Source organism: Arvicanthis niloticus, chromosome 21, assembly GCF_011762505.2.
Source record: "Arvicanthis niloticus isolate mArvNil1 chromosome 21, mArvNil1.pat.X, whole genome shotgun sequence".
Taxonomy (NCBI): domain Eukaryota; kingdom Metazoa; phylum Chordata; class Mammalia; order Rodentia; family Muridae; genus Arvicanthis; species Arvicanthis niloticus.
The window spans coordinates 10,967,868-10,986,935 of NC_047678.1; the positions used below are offsets into that span (position 1 = coordinate 10,967,868).

At 44.3% G+C, this 19,068-nt stretch overlaps 1 long non-coding RNA gene across 1 annotated transcript; it reads right to left on the reverse strand.

The window, feature by feature from the left end:
* Positions 1-546: 546 nt before the first annotated feature.
* LOC117693708 (uncharacterized) lies at positions 547-11,908 on the reverse strand. Its single transcript, XR_013105533.1, has 3 exons — positions 11,824-11,908; positions 2,427-2,491; positions 547-592 (listed from the first exon to the last, which is right to left on the reverse strand). It is a non-coding gene; the product is annotated as an uncharacterized LOC117693708 (long non-coding RNA).
* Between the last annotated feature and the right edge of the window lie 7,160 nt (positions 11,909-19,068).

Sequence of the window (19,068 nt, forward strand, 5' to 3'; positions counted from 1 at the left end):
GTAGAGACAGTAGGGGGCTGGTGAACCTCAAATAATCCTGGATGAGAACCAGGGCCTTCCCTTGCTGCCTGTGCAGAGAGCTACGCAGCGCCATCTGAAGAATGCACACTGCAAGTAGCAGGGCTGAGCGTGCACAAGTGTGTGCCTGGTGCCGTGTGGGCTGAGTGTTAGAAACAGGCTGTACAGGGCTCCATAATCCTCACAGCCTCCCTCCCACAAAGCAGACCTCACCACCACCTGCCTCTTCAGGGCTTGGGCCAGACTTCGGAGCACGCAAGTCCCTCTATATTGCTTAGGACAAGAGCCAGCTCATGATGGGTCAATTGATGTGTATTGAGAAACCTTTCTCACAAGCCTCTACAACCATCTCCTCTGCCACCCTCCACGTGGACGGACATCCTCTCTACTTCTCTCAGCCTCTCCTGCCTGAACCACCCACCTCACAGCTTCCCTGCACAGCTGGCAATTCGGGAGCACTCAGCTCCTTTCCCATCTCCTGAGGCTGATGCTCCTGTACCCTGGAGCGGGGAGGTCCCTTTTGGTACTTTAGATATCCCAGGATCCTCTCCTCCGCCTTCTAGCCTCAAGGAGACTGAAAAAAAAAAAAAAAACTAAGTCACATTCATCGTTGCACACCAGGTGTCTAACTTGCTGGCTGGTATATATCAGTCACTCTCTCAAGCTCCTTAACTCCTGCAGTCAGGCTCCACTGACATTACCATGGCTGAGAAAGGTAATGAAGGGCTATAGGAAGGCCCTGCAGACAAGGTATATCCTAGTTTGGTTTCTATTGCTGTCATAAAACACTCTGACCAAAAACAATTTAAGTCAGGTTTACTCCGGCATACACTTGGAAAGAGCCTACCACCAAGGGAACTCAGAGTTGGACCGCAAGCAAGGAGAAGAGGCAGGAGCCTGACTACAGTTCACAGAGACATGCTATTGGCTGGCTTGCCTCCTCCCTTCCCCCCCCCCGCCTCCCCCCCACCCCCCCCCCCCCCGACTTTCTCGTTGACAAGCCAGTTCACCTGCGCAGCCACGGACCAGCGCAGCCACGGACCAGCCACTCATCAAAGAAAATGTCCCAGGCTGATGAAGGTTGTTATTCAACAGGTCCGGTCTTCTCAGATGACCTCAGTTTGTATCAAGCTGACACAAACTAACCAGCATCACAGGGTCCAATTAGCAACACAAGGAAAAAGATTCCCAGCCTTAGATACGTTGTCCACTCAGTGTCACTGTATACTATGGTTTGTGTTGTTTACCTCACAGACATCCAGCCAAACAAACAGGAAGGAACTGAATCGAGCCAGTTCTCCACCTGGCAGACTGTACACTCATGGACAGTGTTGCACATACCCAAAGTCACTGTTATTGAAGTTACACAAAAGTCCTGTGCAGGTCAGCTATAGCCCCTGCCCACTTAGCGCAGAATCCCATTCTACCATACTGTTCTGGCAAGCCCAGCCCCACATTGAGCTTCTGAGACATCCAGCCCCATGGACTGAACTACTATGGATTCGTGGCCTCTCTAGTGTGAGGCAGACATTGGGCTACTCAGACAGCATCCTAGAAGCCAATCTAATAAACTCTATAGATGTAAATATTCTATCAGTTCTGTTCCCTCAGAAAATCTTGAATCATATAAGAAAACAATAAAATTATTTCAAATTCTAGTATGTGTAATAAAAGCAACAAATATGGGGAAAAAATTAAGGGAAGCAGGCAGATACTTCTGTTGAGAGTGGTCCAAGAAGGTCTCACATATACCCAGGCCTACTGGATACAAAGTGGCTATTTAGTCTTGTGGGGAAAGACAAAGGAAGCTATGATGTGAATCAAGCAAAAACTCTTGGCAAAGGTCCTGTGGCAGGGAGGGAGTGGGGTTGAAGCAACTCTTTGCTGTAAACTACCCCTTGCTGTCTGAGGAGCCTGCTTCCCACATTCTAAGCATCCGGCCTCAACAAGTTACACAACCAAACCCATATCGAACTACTTATGTAGCCCTCAGAAGATTCAACCAAGTTATAGTTCAGCTTCCAGACCAATTCAGGTCTGTGACAGTGACATTTCTACCAGCCTCCATGCCTCAAGGATGAACTAAGACACCCGGCTATCATTCCACGCCAGTGTCGGATCTCTGACTTCAGGCATCTTAAGCATTCCATCACTACAGGCCAAGAACCCCCAAAGTTCTTCTCATTAAGACAATGGAATATACAATATGAGGTGGAGCCTGCCATTTGCCTGCATTTTTGAGCCAATATCTCCCAAACCAGTTGTGCAGAACTGCTAACAGGAGCGGAGAACGCTGAACAGAATTTGCTTATACTTTGATTCAGCCCTTGCTGATGCTGACTGAGAACATAGCAAGATAATCTCCTGACATACGGGCTTCATGAGAGAAATACAAGGAAATGACTTACTACGAAGGTCAGCGAGGGGGTCATTAATGGTGGGCAGAGTCTCCAGTGGTATTTGGATCTTCACACTACAAATGAAAATTATAGCAAAGTGAAAAACCAACGAATATGGGGAAACCCAGGCCAGTTTAAGGGTGCTACACAATCTACATGGCTGGCGCAGGCTCTGGAGTAATGGCCTGGCATTACCCTTCCTCACTGCACCATCTGATAGCTTACTGTTGCCTTGTCTGAAACTAGACTTCTCTCCCTGTGGAGTGGCAGCAGCATTTCCCCGGGTCTTAGAAAAACCCAATGGAATGTTCCTTAGAGACTACAGTGCAGGCCGGGCGGTGGTGGCGCACGCCTTAAATCCCAGCACTTGGGAGGCAGAGGCAGGCGGATTTCTGAGTTTGAGGCCAGCCTGGTCTACAGAGTGAGTTCCAGGACAGCCAGGACTACACAGAAAAACTCTGTCTCAAAACACACACAGGCACACACACACAAACACACACACACAGAGAGAGAGAGAGAGAGAGAGAGAGAGAGAGAGAGAGAGAGAGAGAGAGAGAGAGACTACAGTGCATGCAACCCTGGCTTCTTCCTTCTACACATTTCTGTCATCTTGACAGGTCAGATTCCTTGCTTGTCATCACTGGTCTTTCTGAGAGTCCCTGGGCTACAGTCTTCATAGGTATGCAGATCCAGCCTGCGGGATTTTCTAAATTAATTTTAGTGTGTGTGTGTGTGTGTGTGTGTGTGTGTGTGTGTCCCTCAAAATGATAACAGAATCCTGCCTAAGCTCAGAGTACTGTCCTTTTTGTCCGATTTGACAGCATGTTACAAGCATCTGTTTGACATTGTCAGCAACTGAAATAGCAATCCTGCTCCAGCTGCCTGGATTGGGCTTGTCACTGTCTTTGTTAGACAGCTCGGTGATGGGTGCCCTGCAGATTCTTTCTAGTAAAGCAAGAAGTCTCAGAAGCTGAATGTCAGGGACCTTCGGACAGATGTGTAGCAGAAGGTGGCATTTTAACCACCTGAGGAAGAGGTAACACGTCCCCTTCACCATGCTGTGAGGAGTCTCTCTGTGTGTGGTACTACACCCAGCCTCTTTTGCTCAGCATTCTAGAAGCTTCTATTTTATCTCATCTTTATTTTCGAGATGTTATCTTTACTAGCTAGTCCAGCCTCACTTCCAATTAGCAATCCTCCTGCCTCAACCTCTAGAGTGCTAAGATTATATATAAACTGTACCACCATGCTCAGCTGCCACTCTTCACTGAAATCTCTACCTGTTGGCATAACACCCCAAACCATTATTGTTCACATTCTCTCTCTCTCTCTCTCTCTCTCTCTCTCTCTCTCTCTCTCTCTCTCCTTCTCTCTCTCCTTCTCTCTCTCTTTCTTTCTCTCTCTCCCTCTCTCCTCTCTCTCTCTGTATGTGTGTATGTGTGTGCATGTGCTCATATGGGAATAAGTAGTCATATTTGTGCCCAGTGCACATGTGGGTTTGTGGATGTGTATAGAGATGAGAGGTGATCCTAGGTGTGTGTCCTCTGAGACTACACACATTGGTATTTTGTTTGATTGTCGTTGTTTCCACTGGCCTGAAGTTCATTGAGTACACTACACCACTGACTAGTGAGGCCCCAGAATCCTCCTGACGGTCTCCCGGTTCTGACTCTTGCACCTGGGTCCTGAACTCTGATCCTCCTGCTTGCAGGGCAAAACACTTTACTGAATAAGTCAGCTTCCTAGTCACAAAGCAAATACCTCTGTGACTATTTCAGGGATGAAAGCACCAAGATTTCAGGGAGGGGTTTACATCAGGTTAGCCACCAGTGGTTAGTATTTGGAAGAATCTGCAGAAAATATTACTAGAAAATTTGTTACGCTCTGGGCTTATGTTCACATGAGTTTTCCTCACTAGAAAAGCTGCCCCTTCCTGACAAGGATGCAGCACCTTGCTGGTAACAATACGAACTCACTTGCCTCATAAGGTCAGTATTCATGCAATGAAGTATCTGAATAACTGTCCATAGCAGCCCTGCATGTGTGACACTCTAATTGCTTAGGGGGTCTGTTGCTTCTTGAAGATGTAGAACTCTTTGAAAGCAAGCCCTGCTTCCTCAACCTTTATATCTGTTCCATCCCTTGCAAAGATCATATAGCACAAGGGCCTAAGGGTTACCAACTGAGTAAAATTGTGTAATGATTTTCTCTGTACATTTGCGGCTTCACTTAATGCCACTCTTACCTGGGCTCTACTTACTTTCCTTGACCTTGGCAGCGTGTGAATATTCCATGATAGAGTGCACTTTGGGAATCCAGTCCCTCAGTGTAGCCTGTGCAGTGGAACCCCAGCCTGCTTGCCGTCCCCCTCCCCCCACAACAGGGGCTCTGAACAAGAGGCTGGAAGCAACCCCCCCCCCCCCCGCCCATGTGCTCAGCTCCTGGGTGCAAGAGGCACACTATTAGGGGTTTCTGGATGAGCTCCCCACTGCTCTCCATAAATGCAGTCTTCTGAGCCACTGTCTCCCCAGCTCTGCTTGGCTGGCTGGCTGGAGCTATTCTGGGCATTTCTTCAAGTGTCATGGGGAACTTAAAACTCACCAGTGACAAGCTGGCAGATTCACTTACAGAGCACAGTTCCTGAAAGCTACTAATGATGCTGTGAGGAGACGGGAGACGAAAACCAGCAGTATTTGGTTTTCTGTTTAAGGCATAAATATCTGAAAAACGAGAAATCCCTCGGAGCCAGCTGCCCCACAAAGCATCTAGAAGTCCTGTTATATAAAGAGCTGCGGCAGCCAAGAGCTCAGGGCGGCACTGCAGTGAGGCTGCCAGTGGGGCCTGTGTGCAAGCCTGGGTGGCTCCTGAGGGGCACATTCTTTGTTTATGTGCAGGGGCACTACTAAAATGGCCTGGTTCACCAGGTATGGTAAATGCCAGGAGTCTGTCTGCCCGTCCCTCTGAACAAGAGTGCAGTGCAGGCACTGCAGGGACGAATTGGAATGTGGCTTAATTACACCTCAGGCCTCTGAACTGCTGAAGAAAGCAAAAGGATTCTTACCTTTCCACCCTGAGAAGACCCAGGGTAGGTAACCAGGGAGGGCACTACATCCATGGGGGAGAGCAAGAATCTGGCTTTCTTACTGCTATTGCTTTGAGACAGGGTCTCTTCTAGCCTAGGCAGACATCAAACTCACTGGGTAGCTAAGACTAGCCCCTAGCTTTTGATTCTCCTGCCTCCACCTCCCAAGTACCAGGAATACAGGCTATGTATATATATACATATACAGGCTACATGCCACCACACCCAGCAGCAGGCTGTTACTGGCTAAAGTGAAGGCACTGGGCATTGAGCTAGCTTGCCCTAGACAGGCAGTAGCTCTGCAATGGGCTGGAGGAAGCTTAAACTAACAGGAAACATAGCGTTCTATCGATGGAATCGTGCCATATTTTGCCTTTGGAGACTTTGATTCTAATTGCACAGGATAACATCCCTGAAGCTTCATGGGGTCAGCTGTGGTTTCTCAGTGTGCAGATGTACCATACAGAATCTGACCATTCACCTACTGAAAGATACTTCAAATTCTTTGCAACTTTCGGCTATTGTGCTAAAAGCCGTTATTGGCATTTCTGTACAAGTTTGTATGGACATAAATTTCTGTTTCTCTGGGTAAGTGCCCAGAAGTATGATTTAGGAGGTCTCAGAGTACGCACATGCTCAGCTGTGGAAGAAACCACCAAACTCTCCCAGAGCAGCAGTACCATTTTACCTGCCTACCATCGATGGGTAAGGGCTTCGGTTTCCTGCATCCTCAACAGAATTAGTACTATCTCTTTTTTCCCCTCTCTTTCTTGTAGGTATGAAGTGATGGCTCCTCATGTCCTTAAATTGTTTTTGTAACAGCTAGTGACTTTGAACAATCTTTTCCTGTGCCATCTACACACCCTTGATTTTTCTAGTTTCTAATTGGATTGTTTTCCTGCTATGTCTTGAGTGACATGTATACACACACATAAATATCTATAAACACAGACATCACATTCAAGATGCAAATCCGACAGATGCGGCTGGCAAATATCCCCCCATATGTAGCTATCCTTTTGTCTTCTTAACAAAGTCATTTTTAATCTCAACTGGGTCTGATGAATTGATTTTTTTTTTCTTTAGTAGATGTTCTCATCTTCCTATTACCATATGTACTTACTCTCCAAGCCTATGTCCTGATGATTTGATTCTCTGTCTTAGAGTTTTCACATCGTGCTTGTCTCTGGGATCCATTCTGAGTTGATTTTTGCATACAGGGAGGTTTAACCAGAGATGTATATAATTGCTCATGGAGATCTGAGCTCTCCAGCTCCTTCATTGAAAGAATTGCTGTCCTATTAAATTGCTTTGGATCTGTTCCCAGGGTCTTGCTTCAGTCAGTGGGTCAACCCCTCTGCCAATACTACATAGCTAGGTAACACCTGGAGACACTCGTGAAGCTTTATCCTTTCGGTTATTTTAATTCCTTTGGCTGTTCTAAGTACACATCTTAGAATTCTCTTATCTGTGTTACAAAAAAAAAAAAAAAAGATGTTGCTGTGACTTTAATGGGAATTTATTTAAGACTGTATCAATTTCTGACAGCTTAAGTCAGTTGAAAATTTAAACCCAGGAACACAGTAAGTTTTCATCTATTTAGGTATTTTATTTCCTCAGTCAGGTTCTATACTTGGAAGTGCTTGGGTCTTTTATGTATTTTGTTGCAGTTATGCCTAAGAATTTCATCTTTGAGCAGCTATAAATAATACTGAATTGGTGAGGGTACACATTTGTGTTTGGAAGCCAGCGGTTCACGGAAGTGTCTTCTTCCGCGAACCCTTTATTTTTTGAGACAGGGTCTCTCACTAAACCTAAAGCTTGCCAATTTAGCTAGGCTGGCTGGCAAGCAAGCCCCAGGGATCCCCCCTGCCCGTCTCTACCTCCCGGGCACTGGGGTGATGGGTGTACGCTGTCACACAAGCTTTTATATGGGTGCTGGGAGTGAAAGCCAGGTCCCTACACGTATACAGCACACACTTTAGCGATTGAGTCATCTCCTAAAGTTCTTGTGTTTTCAATTTTGATTTCTGAGTGTTTATTGATACTATAAAAAGTAATACAGATGTTTGTGTTTGTGTTTGTGTTTTCGCTTTCCTCCCTGCTGACCTCATCATTCTGGGTTTTTGTTTGTTTGTTTGTTTGTTTGTTTTTCGTTTTGTTTTCGAGTCTCTTTTATTTTCCTTTTTTTCCTTTATGAGCTAGTGGGGCTTCTGATATCATGTTAATCATTTAAAGAAAAATTACATTTATTCTACACAATCTATTCTAAAAAAAACAGATTAAGAAATACTCTTCAATCCATTTCCTGATATCAACATTACAAGAAGAGCAAATTCAGGAGAATTGAGGCCAGACATTAAAAAAAAAAAAGGCTGTAAAGTACATGATTACTATAAAAATAATACAGATATTTGTGTTTGTGTTTTCGCTTTCCTCCGTGCTGACCTCATCATTCTGGGTTTGTTTGTTTGTTTGTTTGTGTTTTGTTTTCGAGTCTCTTTTATTTTCCTTTTTTTCCTTTATGAGCTAGTGGGGCTTCTGATATCATGTTAATCATTTAAAGAAAAATTACAGCCGGGAGGTGATGATGCATGCCTTTAATCCCAGCACTTGGGAGGCAGAGGCAGGCAGATTTCTGAGTTTGAGGCCAGCCTGGTCTACAGAGTGAGTTCCAGGACAGCCAGGACTACACAGAGAAACCCTGTCTCAAAAAACAAAACGAAACAAAACAAAACAAAATTACATTTATTCTACACAATCTATTCAAAAAAAAAAAAAAAAAAACAAACAAAAAAAAAAACAAAAAACAAAAACAGATTAAGAAATACTCTTCAATCCATTTCCTGATATCAACATTACAAGAAGAGCAAATTCAGGAGAATGGAGATCAGACATTAAAAAAAAAAAATAAGGCTGTAAAGTACATGGTTACTATAAAAAGTAATACAGATGTTTGTGTTTGTGTTTTCGCTTTCCTCCCTGCTGACCTCATCATTCTGGGTTTGTTTGTTTGTTTGTTTTTTGTTTTGTTTTCGAGTCTCTTTATTTTCCTTTTTTTCCTTTATGAGCTAGTGGGGCTTCTGATATCATGTTAATCATTTAAAGAAAAATTACATTTATTCTACACAATCTATTCTAAAAAAAAACAAAACAAAACAAAAAAAAAAACCAGATTAAGAAATACTCTTCAATCCATTTCCTGATATCAACATTACAAGAAGAGCAAATTCAGGAGAATGGAGGTCAGACATTAAAGAAAAAAATAAGTCTGTAAAGCACATGGTTCATGAGTACAGACTTTAAAATTTTTCTGTAAAATACTAATTCATTGAGTTCAGCAATATGTACATATCAGTATTAAATGGAGTTTCTTATAATTTTTCTTTTTAGTTTGTGCCTTGTTCTTTTATTTCTGCCTTCTACAATACTTCTCTTCATTATACTATTATTAGTGAATAATTTATACAATGATTCAAAAAAGAAAAGTGCTTTTAATAACACAAAGCTTCATCTTGACTTAGCTGCATTTCCAAAGGGCACATGGCCAGATTGCAAAAGCATTCAACAAAGAAGCTTAGACTCCCAAGGCGCTACCGGAGCAAGTATTTTGTTTTGGTTTCTGTTTTCTTCAAATACCGGATTTAATCAATTACATGTTTTTATTCCATACATGTTTACTGGGTTAGTGGTAAAAATGGTTCGTGATGAAATCTACCACATGATGAGATTTAACTGCTTCATTCAGTCATTTACTAAGTGGAGTTCATAGAATTTTTCTTTGCAAATTTTTGATGTTGGCTCAGTATCAAACATTTATCAGCCATATTAATGATGTGACACATTTATGATCTACCACATTAATAAGGTAAAAAAAATAAAAATCTTAATAACACACAGAAAAAGCATTTGATGAAATTCACCACTTTATCATTCTGAAGAAAAAGACTTTTCTAGAAACTAAAAATTCAAAGGTATTTCCTCAGTTTAATAAATAGCACCTATTTTAAATCATACCTAGAAAACAAAGATCTAGTGCTAGAGAGATGGCTTAGCAATGAAAAGCACATACTGCCCTTACAAATGACCCAAGTGTTCCCAAGTATGAGTGCATGTGTGCCCGCATACACACACACATCACAATACAGCCATCACCACCACCACCATCATCACCACCACCACCATCATCATCACCATCATCACCAAAAAAATAAGCAAATATTTTAGCCCTTTCCTGAGGACTGAGGTGGAAATTTCTGGTGATGTCATGTGATGCAGACTCATGTGATGTTTTGCTGAAGCAAGACTCATTAAAGGACACATGATGTTTGGAGAGAATACACGTGGGACTCAACAGACAGTGAGGGGCACTTGCTTAGCTAGCCTTGCAGAACTTTTCCTTGGGACTAGGCTGGTTCTGGTTACTCCCGCTGACTCCTGCTAATTCAGCAGAGGCCTGGCTGTTTCTGCTGGATTGTGCCATTGATGCTGACTTGTGTTTGCTCTCCTGATACTACTACACTGGACTGCTGGTATCCTGACAACAGAGATTGGAATCGCCCCCAATGCATTACTTCTAAACAGGTGCACACCCCCTTGTCCTATTTACTCTCTTTTCTCCCCTACCCTTCAACCGAGGGCTAGAAGGGGGATCCAAATATTTGAGAACCCCTAGGTTTGGGGGTTCTATTTTAGAGGCTGTGTACTTTAACATATTTCCCTATTATCCAGTTCTTGTGCTAGAGATAGGAGCATATCATATGTCAGTCAGGAGAGTAGGAAGGTAGTGTAGGTCCCAAGAAGGGGCCCAATTTTCACTGCAGAGCTGAGCCCTGTGAAAAGGAAATGACCGAAACCCTCACTATCAGGGAATAAAGAGGAGGAACCTCTGGGTCTCATTGTCCCAGTGGAGCCCTGGACATGCTCCTGAGATCACTCTGGCTTGTCTCCCAGTTTTTCACACACCCAGCAATGGTGATGTAGTGAAATGAAGTAAACCCTACACAGCTTCAAATGTACAGCTCTCCAGCTGGAGACAGGAAGCAGAAATTTCATCCAAAAGTGGTACTGGGGACTACAATCTTCCAGAGTACACTGCTCAGGATGGGGAGATGGCTCAAGGGACAAAGAGCTTACAAGCATGAGGCTCAGAGTTCAGACCCCGAGTCTTATGTAAACGTTGAGTGAATGTGGCGGGCCCATTGATAATTCTATTGTTCAAAAGGCAAAGACACTGATCCTTAGAGAAAGTAGTTTGCCAGACTGGATATATTGGCAAAGTGTGTTCATTTGAGAGAACTTCACCAATGAATAAGAGGGATCAATCAGGGAAGACTCTTGACATCAACCTTGGATTTACATACACATGTGCAAGTACACACACACACTCACTCACTAGCAAAAAGGTGTAGGCTGTTCACTAAGAAAAATCCCTCAAAAAAAAAAAAAAAAAAAAAAAAAAACAGAAGAGTTATCCAACAGATGTGAAAATTGCATTGCAGGAACACAACATACTAAAACAAAGCACCTCCAAAAGAGCATAACTCCTTGACCACTGAGGAACTGAAATAGGTCAAATGCCAGGTGAGGAACTCAAAAGTTTCCTCGTAAAAGTGATCAATGACCTCAGATAAATCACCAATCAGGGAGCAGACATGAGAAAAGCACTTCAGAACCCGGAGAAGAAAGCCATTGTAGTCAGTAATGTGTGTGGGGCGGGGAGGGAGTCAGGGGTGTGGACGAGAAATTCAGCAAGGGAACGTATTTCAAAATAAAAGTCAAAGGGTTTGAAATAATGAATCAAATAAAAAGTTCACCAACAGAGAAAATGAGCACATGGAAACAAAAGTATCCAGGATGGAGAAAACGCTACCTCTAATCATCAACAAAGCAAACGAAGCTTTAAAAGAGAGAGAGAAAAAGAGACCAAGAATTCAAGGGTAGAAACTGCTGAGATTAAATAGGGAGCACAGAAAAAATGTATTCAATACAAAAATAAAAAATTCCCCAAATTCTGGGAAACAAATGGGCATCCAACTACACGAAGTCCCGATACCACCATCAACCACCACAGAGAAGAACTTCTCCATGATACCTTACAGTCAAGATGCCGCACTGCAACCCACAGAAACTTTGTTGAGACTTTGTTGTCCAAAAACAAAGTGGCAACACACGGATGAGAAAAGTGATTCAAAGAGAGACAGAATGAGCTGCGGGTGAAAGGTAATTGCCCAATGAGAGGGACCGGTTGTTCTGGGCAGAAGGCACAAGATGCACTAACAGGCAGAGAGAGGCCTGAGTCTGCCAGGGCTTGGGAGAACTCACACTGTTCAGCATGACTCCAACAGAAGGTGAAGATCTCTCAGCGACGAACTTCGAGTGTTCAGGTGGTTTTACATTTCATTCTAAGGGTAGCTCGGGGGTGGGGTGGGGTGGGGCGAGGGGGTGGGGCTATAATCAGAAGCTATTGTTCTTATCCGGAGAGAAGCCAGATCCACAGCAGGGAGGGAGGCCAGCGGAACACAGTTTGGACTTGAAAATCTAGCACACAAAGGGTATGTATATGGGGGAGGGGAAACACAGTTTTCTGTGGAAGTCAGAGGCCAATCGCTGGGAGTCAGTTCTCTCCTACCACGGAAGTTCCAGGGATCAAATCCGGGTTGTCTGCTTGGCAGCAAGCACCTGCTGAGCCATCTCACCAGACCTCCAAAAGTTTTTGACTGAATTTTTTTTTCTCAGAGATCATTGCATGTCCCTGTCTTGTTATTTGTTTTTTTTTTTTTTTTACTAGTCACTTTTTTTTTTCATTTTACAAAGTTAAAAAAAAAATACATATAAGAAAGAAGGACCGTGGAATCTAAATGAGAAACAGTGCACATATGCCTCCCTCCCTCCCACTCGCCGAAATGATTCAAAAGATCAGATTAGCTGGGCTTGATTCCAATGAAGGAGGTGGCAAATCTTGGAATTATTTTTCGTATTATCCCGTGCTTATAAATCAACCCTAGTCCTGTGTATGTAACAGGATGTGATCCAAAAGTGTGAACAATGGAGAGACAAGCATAGAAGCTTGAAACCCCAAGGTCCGAGACAAAGTTACAGCCAGTCCTGACTTCCTATGACCTAGAGTATGCCACTGTCTCCATCAAATGGTAAAAAGTTAGGACTGAAATATCTGTGAATTTTTTTTATCAGCTCTGTAGAGTTAAGGTCTATAGCCTTTAATCCCAATACTTGAGAGGCAGACACAGGTGTATTTCTGAGTTCGAGGGCAGCCTGGTCTACAAAGTGAGTTCCAGGGAAACCTGAGCCATCACACTGCCCCAAGGTAAGTACCATCACTCCTGAGCAAAAAATGTAGAGAGCCTGGGGCGGGGAGGGGGGGGGGGAGCCTTGGGACAGTGAAGGGAAAGACAACTCAGCAAGAAGGTGCAACACCAGCCTCTCTTCCCACGTACTCTAGGAAAATGTTTCTCTTTAGCCAAACCCAACTTCTTCTGTAGCCATTTGTCTACAGAAGACCATACAGCAGGGCCACAAAACTGGATGGCGAAAGAGCTCAGGCTAAGCCTGCAGAGGCAAGCGGGAGCACCAGCACAAGTTCAGTGGATCTCCTGAATGTACTACCACCTGCCCTCTGGTGACTATGATCATGGGAATGTGTTTGCTTTTTCTACCTTTATTATGAGCTACAGAGTTATCTGTGAATTCTGTTCCCCTACCCCCCGGGTTTTGAATGGACTGGGCAGTCTTATCACCAAGTCACTGGAAGGCACTGGGCACTGTGAATGTAAAAAGAATGAACTAGTCCATTCTGGGTTGCTATAACAGAAAATCAGAGTGGGTAGTTTAGAGACAGCAGAAACTCATAACTCTAGAGACTAAGACAGGCAAATCATGGCACCAGAATCTGGCAAAAGCTTTTTGTGTTGGTCATAACATGGTGTGTGAGACAGAGAAACATATGTCAAAGCCATTCATTTTCCCTGGAGCCCGTGCCTGTGATGAGTAACCCATTAACCCATTATCCCATTGATAACAGCATTAGTCTGCTCATAAGAGCGTAATACCTCTTAAAAGGCCCACATCTTAATGCCTCTACAACAGTGATTAAATTAAAAGGGGATGTGCAAACTACAGCTGGTAACAGGCCAGAGCACTGGAGGCTTGCTTGCACTGCTGAGATCGGAGCTTGGGAACATATGAACAAGGTAATTTGTCTACCTCATGTTTGCTTCTTGGTCTGTAACAGATCAGGATCCCAGCAAGTTTCTGCACTGCCAGGACACTGGTGGCATCAAGGGAGAAAACCAGTGTCCCTCTGTTCCCGTGCACATCTGCTCACAGCTGCCAGCTAGATACACGAACAGCAGGTCACAGTTAGAGCTTTGTTTGTCCTTGTGTGTTGTATGTAACTTATCGAACTGTGCTACTGATTTGTGTCAAACGCCACACACTGTACATCCAATGTGTTTCTTTCCCAGAATGCTTACAACAGTCACAGATTGACCAGCTGCAGAACACAGCAAAAAGAGCCATACATTTCAGTACGTGTAAAATAATGCAGAACACATTCTCTGAGCACAGCGCAACAAAGCAGGAGATAGGCAAAGCAAACAAAAACTCGGTTTGGAAATTCAAAAGGCATTTGATTACAATTTGACAGCCAGGCATGGTGGCGCACTAGGGAGGCAGATCTCTGTGAGTACAGAGCTAGCTTGGCCTACAAAGCAAGTTCTAGGCTAGTCAGGTTCATGAAGTGAGACTCTGTCTTAAAACACAGGAGGAGCAGTTATATAGTAACTACCCACCTAAAGGGTAACTTCACTTCTGACTGTTTTATACAGTGAAAACTGGAGATTTATATACCAATACCATTGAATCTTTATGTAACAATTCTATAGGATCTGTATTATGTAGCTATCCTATTGGATCTGAGGGAAGAAGAGGAATCAGGTCTTACAAGAAAAAAAACAAAAAAACCTCCGCCTTTAAACAGGAAATCATGAAAATAAAATAAACCATTCGTTCAAGAAGTAGAAAAAATAACAATAAAAAATAACACCAAAAAATAAAGGAAAAATAATTAATAAACATAGGTATTGATGAGTTATAAAACAGTAGAATCAATAAGTAGTTGAACATCTTAATATAAATCAAATGTTTGTAAGAGAAAACCAATTCTATGAAGACAAAATCAGCGTGTTAAAGAAGAGGTGACACAGATGGAGAAGCTTGGAAAGAGTGTTTGGTAGTGTAATAAACTGGAAAGTGTGAACAAATTATCTTGGAAATCACACCAAGATTGACTCAAGAAAGACAAGCTAAACAAATTAAAAATAATGTAAAAGTGCTCCATCTTTAAGTGGAGTTTGTGCAAAAGATGCTATCATGCCTAAGTGCTGGGAAATTCACTGCTATATCCCACTATTAAAATCAGAAAAAATCGTTTCATAGTAGTGGCTTAAAAATAAATGCATAAAGAGCAATAACTTCCTTTTCTGCCAGTAATGTTCACTTTTAAAAAGAAGGTGTGATGAGAGATGCCTGTAATCTCAGCTACTGTGAAAGCAGAGGCAGGAGACTCTTAAAGTTTGGGTCCAGCCTGCACAACGCAGCAAGCCCCCACCTTACAAAAATTAATTTCAAAACATAAAAATATCACATTTCCAATAGTAACCATTAAATCCAAAATATCCCACATGCCAAAAGTTCTCTGATTCCATAAACTTAATGTCTCTGTTTCAAAGCTTTTCTTTTTTAATATGTTGCCAAAAATGTGTGGCAAAAATTCTCTAAATGCACATTTACACATGCACACACACGCTCGAGCGCACACACTCACAGTGAGACCTCAGTTTTTCCAGCTGGAAAATGAGGTTGTTAACCTCTATTCAAAAATTTTATTTGGAAGATGTAATGGACCAAGAAGACAAGGCCCAAATGCACTGTGGTTAGTCAGCCTCTGCCCTTCCCTGGAGAAGAGACTAAATTCTTACACCTGTAGACCCCGTGTGTTTAACCTCCGAGTGTGCCTCTTTTCTACGAACTATGACAACATATTGTGTTCTCTGATTTTGGCAGGCAGGGGAGCGATATGAATTAACATGTATTTATTACAGATAGGGCAGCCATGATAAACCAAAGAATTTCACTCAGCTCTCTAGCTTGGGGAACCAAGGAGATTACTGGGATCATTTACAGGGCGTGGGTAACTCTAAGGCAGCTATATCACTAATCCACGCCCCCTCCCAATAATGGGTGCATCCCTGGAGCTTCCTGCCCAACTTGCTGGCAGTTCTCCTGAAGGTTTTCTCTTCCAGTACCACCTGTCCCAGCAACTGCTCACCTAACCCTAAAGAGTTCTGTGAGTCTCCTTAGGTCCGAGCTTCCAGAGCTATGGTAGTTTGAATGAGAATGGCCCCTATAGGCTCAATACTTAGTCATCGATTGGTAGACTGAGAAAGATTAGAAATTATGGCCCTGTTGAAAAACGTGGGGCCTTGTTGGAGGAGCCGTACCTTCAAGTTTTAAAAGCACACATTAGAGTTGGTCTTTCTGGACAAGCTTCCAGCTTAAATACCAAGAGTTGCCTTAGTCATGATGTCTCTTCACTGCAATGGAACAGTGACTAGGAGAAGAGGCTTGTAAGGTCTTATGAGCCTTCCTCCTTCCCCTCTAGGACGCCCACCTTCTCTATGGTTCTTCCACGAGCCAAGAACCAGCCTTGTGAATGATAACTTCTTAGCCAGAATCATTCAGTGGCTTCCAAGAGCACTGAGCAGTCAAAAGACCACCCAAAAGGCCAAATGTTAGTCTCAGGTTTCTGCCTGTGGTCACTGGAGGGGACAAAAAAAAAAAAAAAAGCAATATTCACACAGCTTACATAAGAGTAATCAAAATTCCAGACAGGTCTCCGGCCATTTTCTTCTCTCTAGCACAGAAGCTTGGAGCTAATGCAGGCCTTCCTGCATGGTCTAGCTCACCAGGAAATCCCAGAACCCCAGGATTAGCAAAAGTATAGGACCCCAGCACCCCAGTGCTAACCAGGGAAGGAGGGAGGGCCGGTGTAGGGATCTGCTTAGCCAAAGCTTTAATGGTTCTCAGCCCTGGCTCCATGATGGGATCTCCCAGGAGCTTCTAAGTAGGATATGCATGTCCAGATTCTGTCTTCACTAGCCTGGAGTAAGGCCTGAACACAGACTTTAAATCTCTAAAGTACACTGAAGCTCAGAGCTTCTGAAGGGGGCTCAGTTCTTCTCCTGACTTTTGCTTAGCCTTCCTCAGATCCAAGAGAAAGTGGGTCCCTCCCCCCCCCCCCCCCCCCCCCCCCCCCCCCCCCCCCCCCCCCCCCCCCCCGCTATCCTAGGAGTTATAGAGCAAAGATGTTCCTAGGCTAGCCCAAGCTCCAGAAAGCAGAGACTACGTTTTTCTTCTCATTGTATCTCCAGGATCCAGCCAACTCACTAAAATGTGTATGAGAGAGAATGATGAGTGCCATACTCTCCCCCCTCCCAAGTGCCCAAAATTTACTGAGTAAAGCTGCAAAGCAGTAGAGCTGCATTGTTGGCAGGTCTGGCTTAGACCCGGGCCTGGCTCCCTTGAGGGACAATGTATGCTCTGACCACAGTCTCAGGAGATTCATGAGCCCAAGGCAGCATCATTAATTCTGCCATGTATCAGTAAGTCTCCAAACTCCTGTGGTGAAATCCCTTGTGAACAAGCGCCACCCATCCATCCATAAATCTACAGCTCAGGTACAGTCAGAAGATCTGTAGGTCTGTAGGGCTGTCTGTCTGCCTTACATGCTTCAACCAAAGCCAATTCTTGGCTCTAGCTCACGCAGAGATACTCACTACCTGACTACCCTGAACCATTGGAGGATAAACCCCAGCTCCTCTATGCAACTCCAAAGCCCTGCTCTATATCAGCCTCAATCTGGTTCAAGTCCCAATCCCCTCACTTTCCGTTAGAATAAACCCTAAGTGTGTGAACCGGAACCCAATCTACACTGAAGGCTATAGAGAAAATGGAAGGGCTGACCTGAGGCAAAGTGCTTTTAGCATAGCGCCCCTTACCAGAGATTTCCTTGGCTATTTCTGTAACAGATTTTCTAATGGGAATTTACATAAAAACCTCAATCCTGAAATTTCTGCTTCCACAACGAAGGCAAGGGAAGGTTAGGTAGTTGCCTGCAGTCAGGACGCTGACGTGGAAGCATCAGGAATTCAAGCCAGCCTGGGCTACATAACAAGAAGCAGTCTGAAAAGAGGAGAAAGGGCTAAGGAGGGAAAAGATGGATGGGGCCGGAGAAAGAAGAAAATTAGAAAACAAGGGGAAATTATCACATCATTTCACAGGCTCTCTTGAGCAAATCAAGTCTGCATGAAGAGGCTTAACCCTCTGCCCTTTTTTCTTTTGATTACCCGAGGAAGAAAAATTAATATAGTATGGGAACACAGGCCTGGACCACTATGTCCTGAACTGGAACAACAACAGCACCATTCCAGACCATGGTGTATGGTGTGTGTGTGTGTGTGCGCGCGCGCGCGCGCGCTCTAAAGGGGGAAGGGCTCTCTCGGTTCTGTGAGGAAAGATGGTGTTTTTTTTTTTTTCTCCAGAGAGCTGCGAGGACACCCGTCCCGGCTGCAAACTGTCAGCGCCGGGCTCCGTTCCCGGTTTCAAGGAGGCCGCTGCCCTCTGCGGCAGACGGCGATGCGCGCTCCCCGCACCAGAACCCGGCTGGCCCGGCAGCCCGCGCGCTCTGCCGGTGCAGCATGCGGGCCCTGTGACGTTCTCGGATAAATGCCGTGTAACTGTGTAGGCGAATTGAAGCTAAAAATAAGAACGAAAAATCTATCATTAAGGTATCATTGCGCCAGAGCAGCTATTTGAAGGCTTCCATGGTCCCCGGAGCCTGTGAAGCCCGCCTTCAGGCTTAAGGGGTATTTGCTCAAAACTCCCAGCAGCGACTTGCCAGCGAGACCTTAGGGTTCATGGGGCGACACTGGTAATTATGATAACGCTCAAAATGAAGTAAAACTAAACGGTCACCTCTCCCCACCAAGAATACACTCAGCCCTTGTATTCTCAGGTCGCTGGCGAAGCCGCGGGGAATAGAGCTGAAAGCAGGAGAAAAAAAAGAGAGAGAAAGACTCGAACGGTTATGCACAAACTAGTACATCCCTTTCGCTATCCACCTTCCTCCATCCACCTTGAATTAGAAAAATAAAGTAGGGAAAGAAGGTGAGGGAAAGCTGTAGGAGAAAAAAAAAAAAAGACAAATGGGGGGCTAGCTCTAGGTCTAAGGTGCGCCGCAGCGGGGCGCAAAGAACACAAACTCCGGGGAGGTGAGTCTCCGGGTGCCATTGGGTTGAACGAAAATTGATCTGATTTGGCTTAGAACACCCGAAGTGGAGAAGAGGAAAACAAGGAGGGAGGAGTAGGTGTGTGTGTGTGTGTGTGTGTGTGTGTGTGTGTGTACGCGCGCGCGCGCGCGTGCGTGTGTGTTTGCGTGTGTGTGTGTGTGTGTGTGTGTGTGTGTGTGTGTGTGTGTGTGTGTGTGTGTCC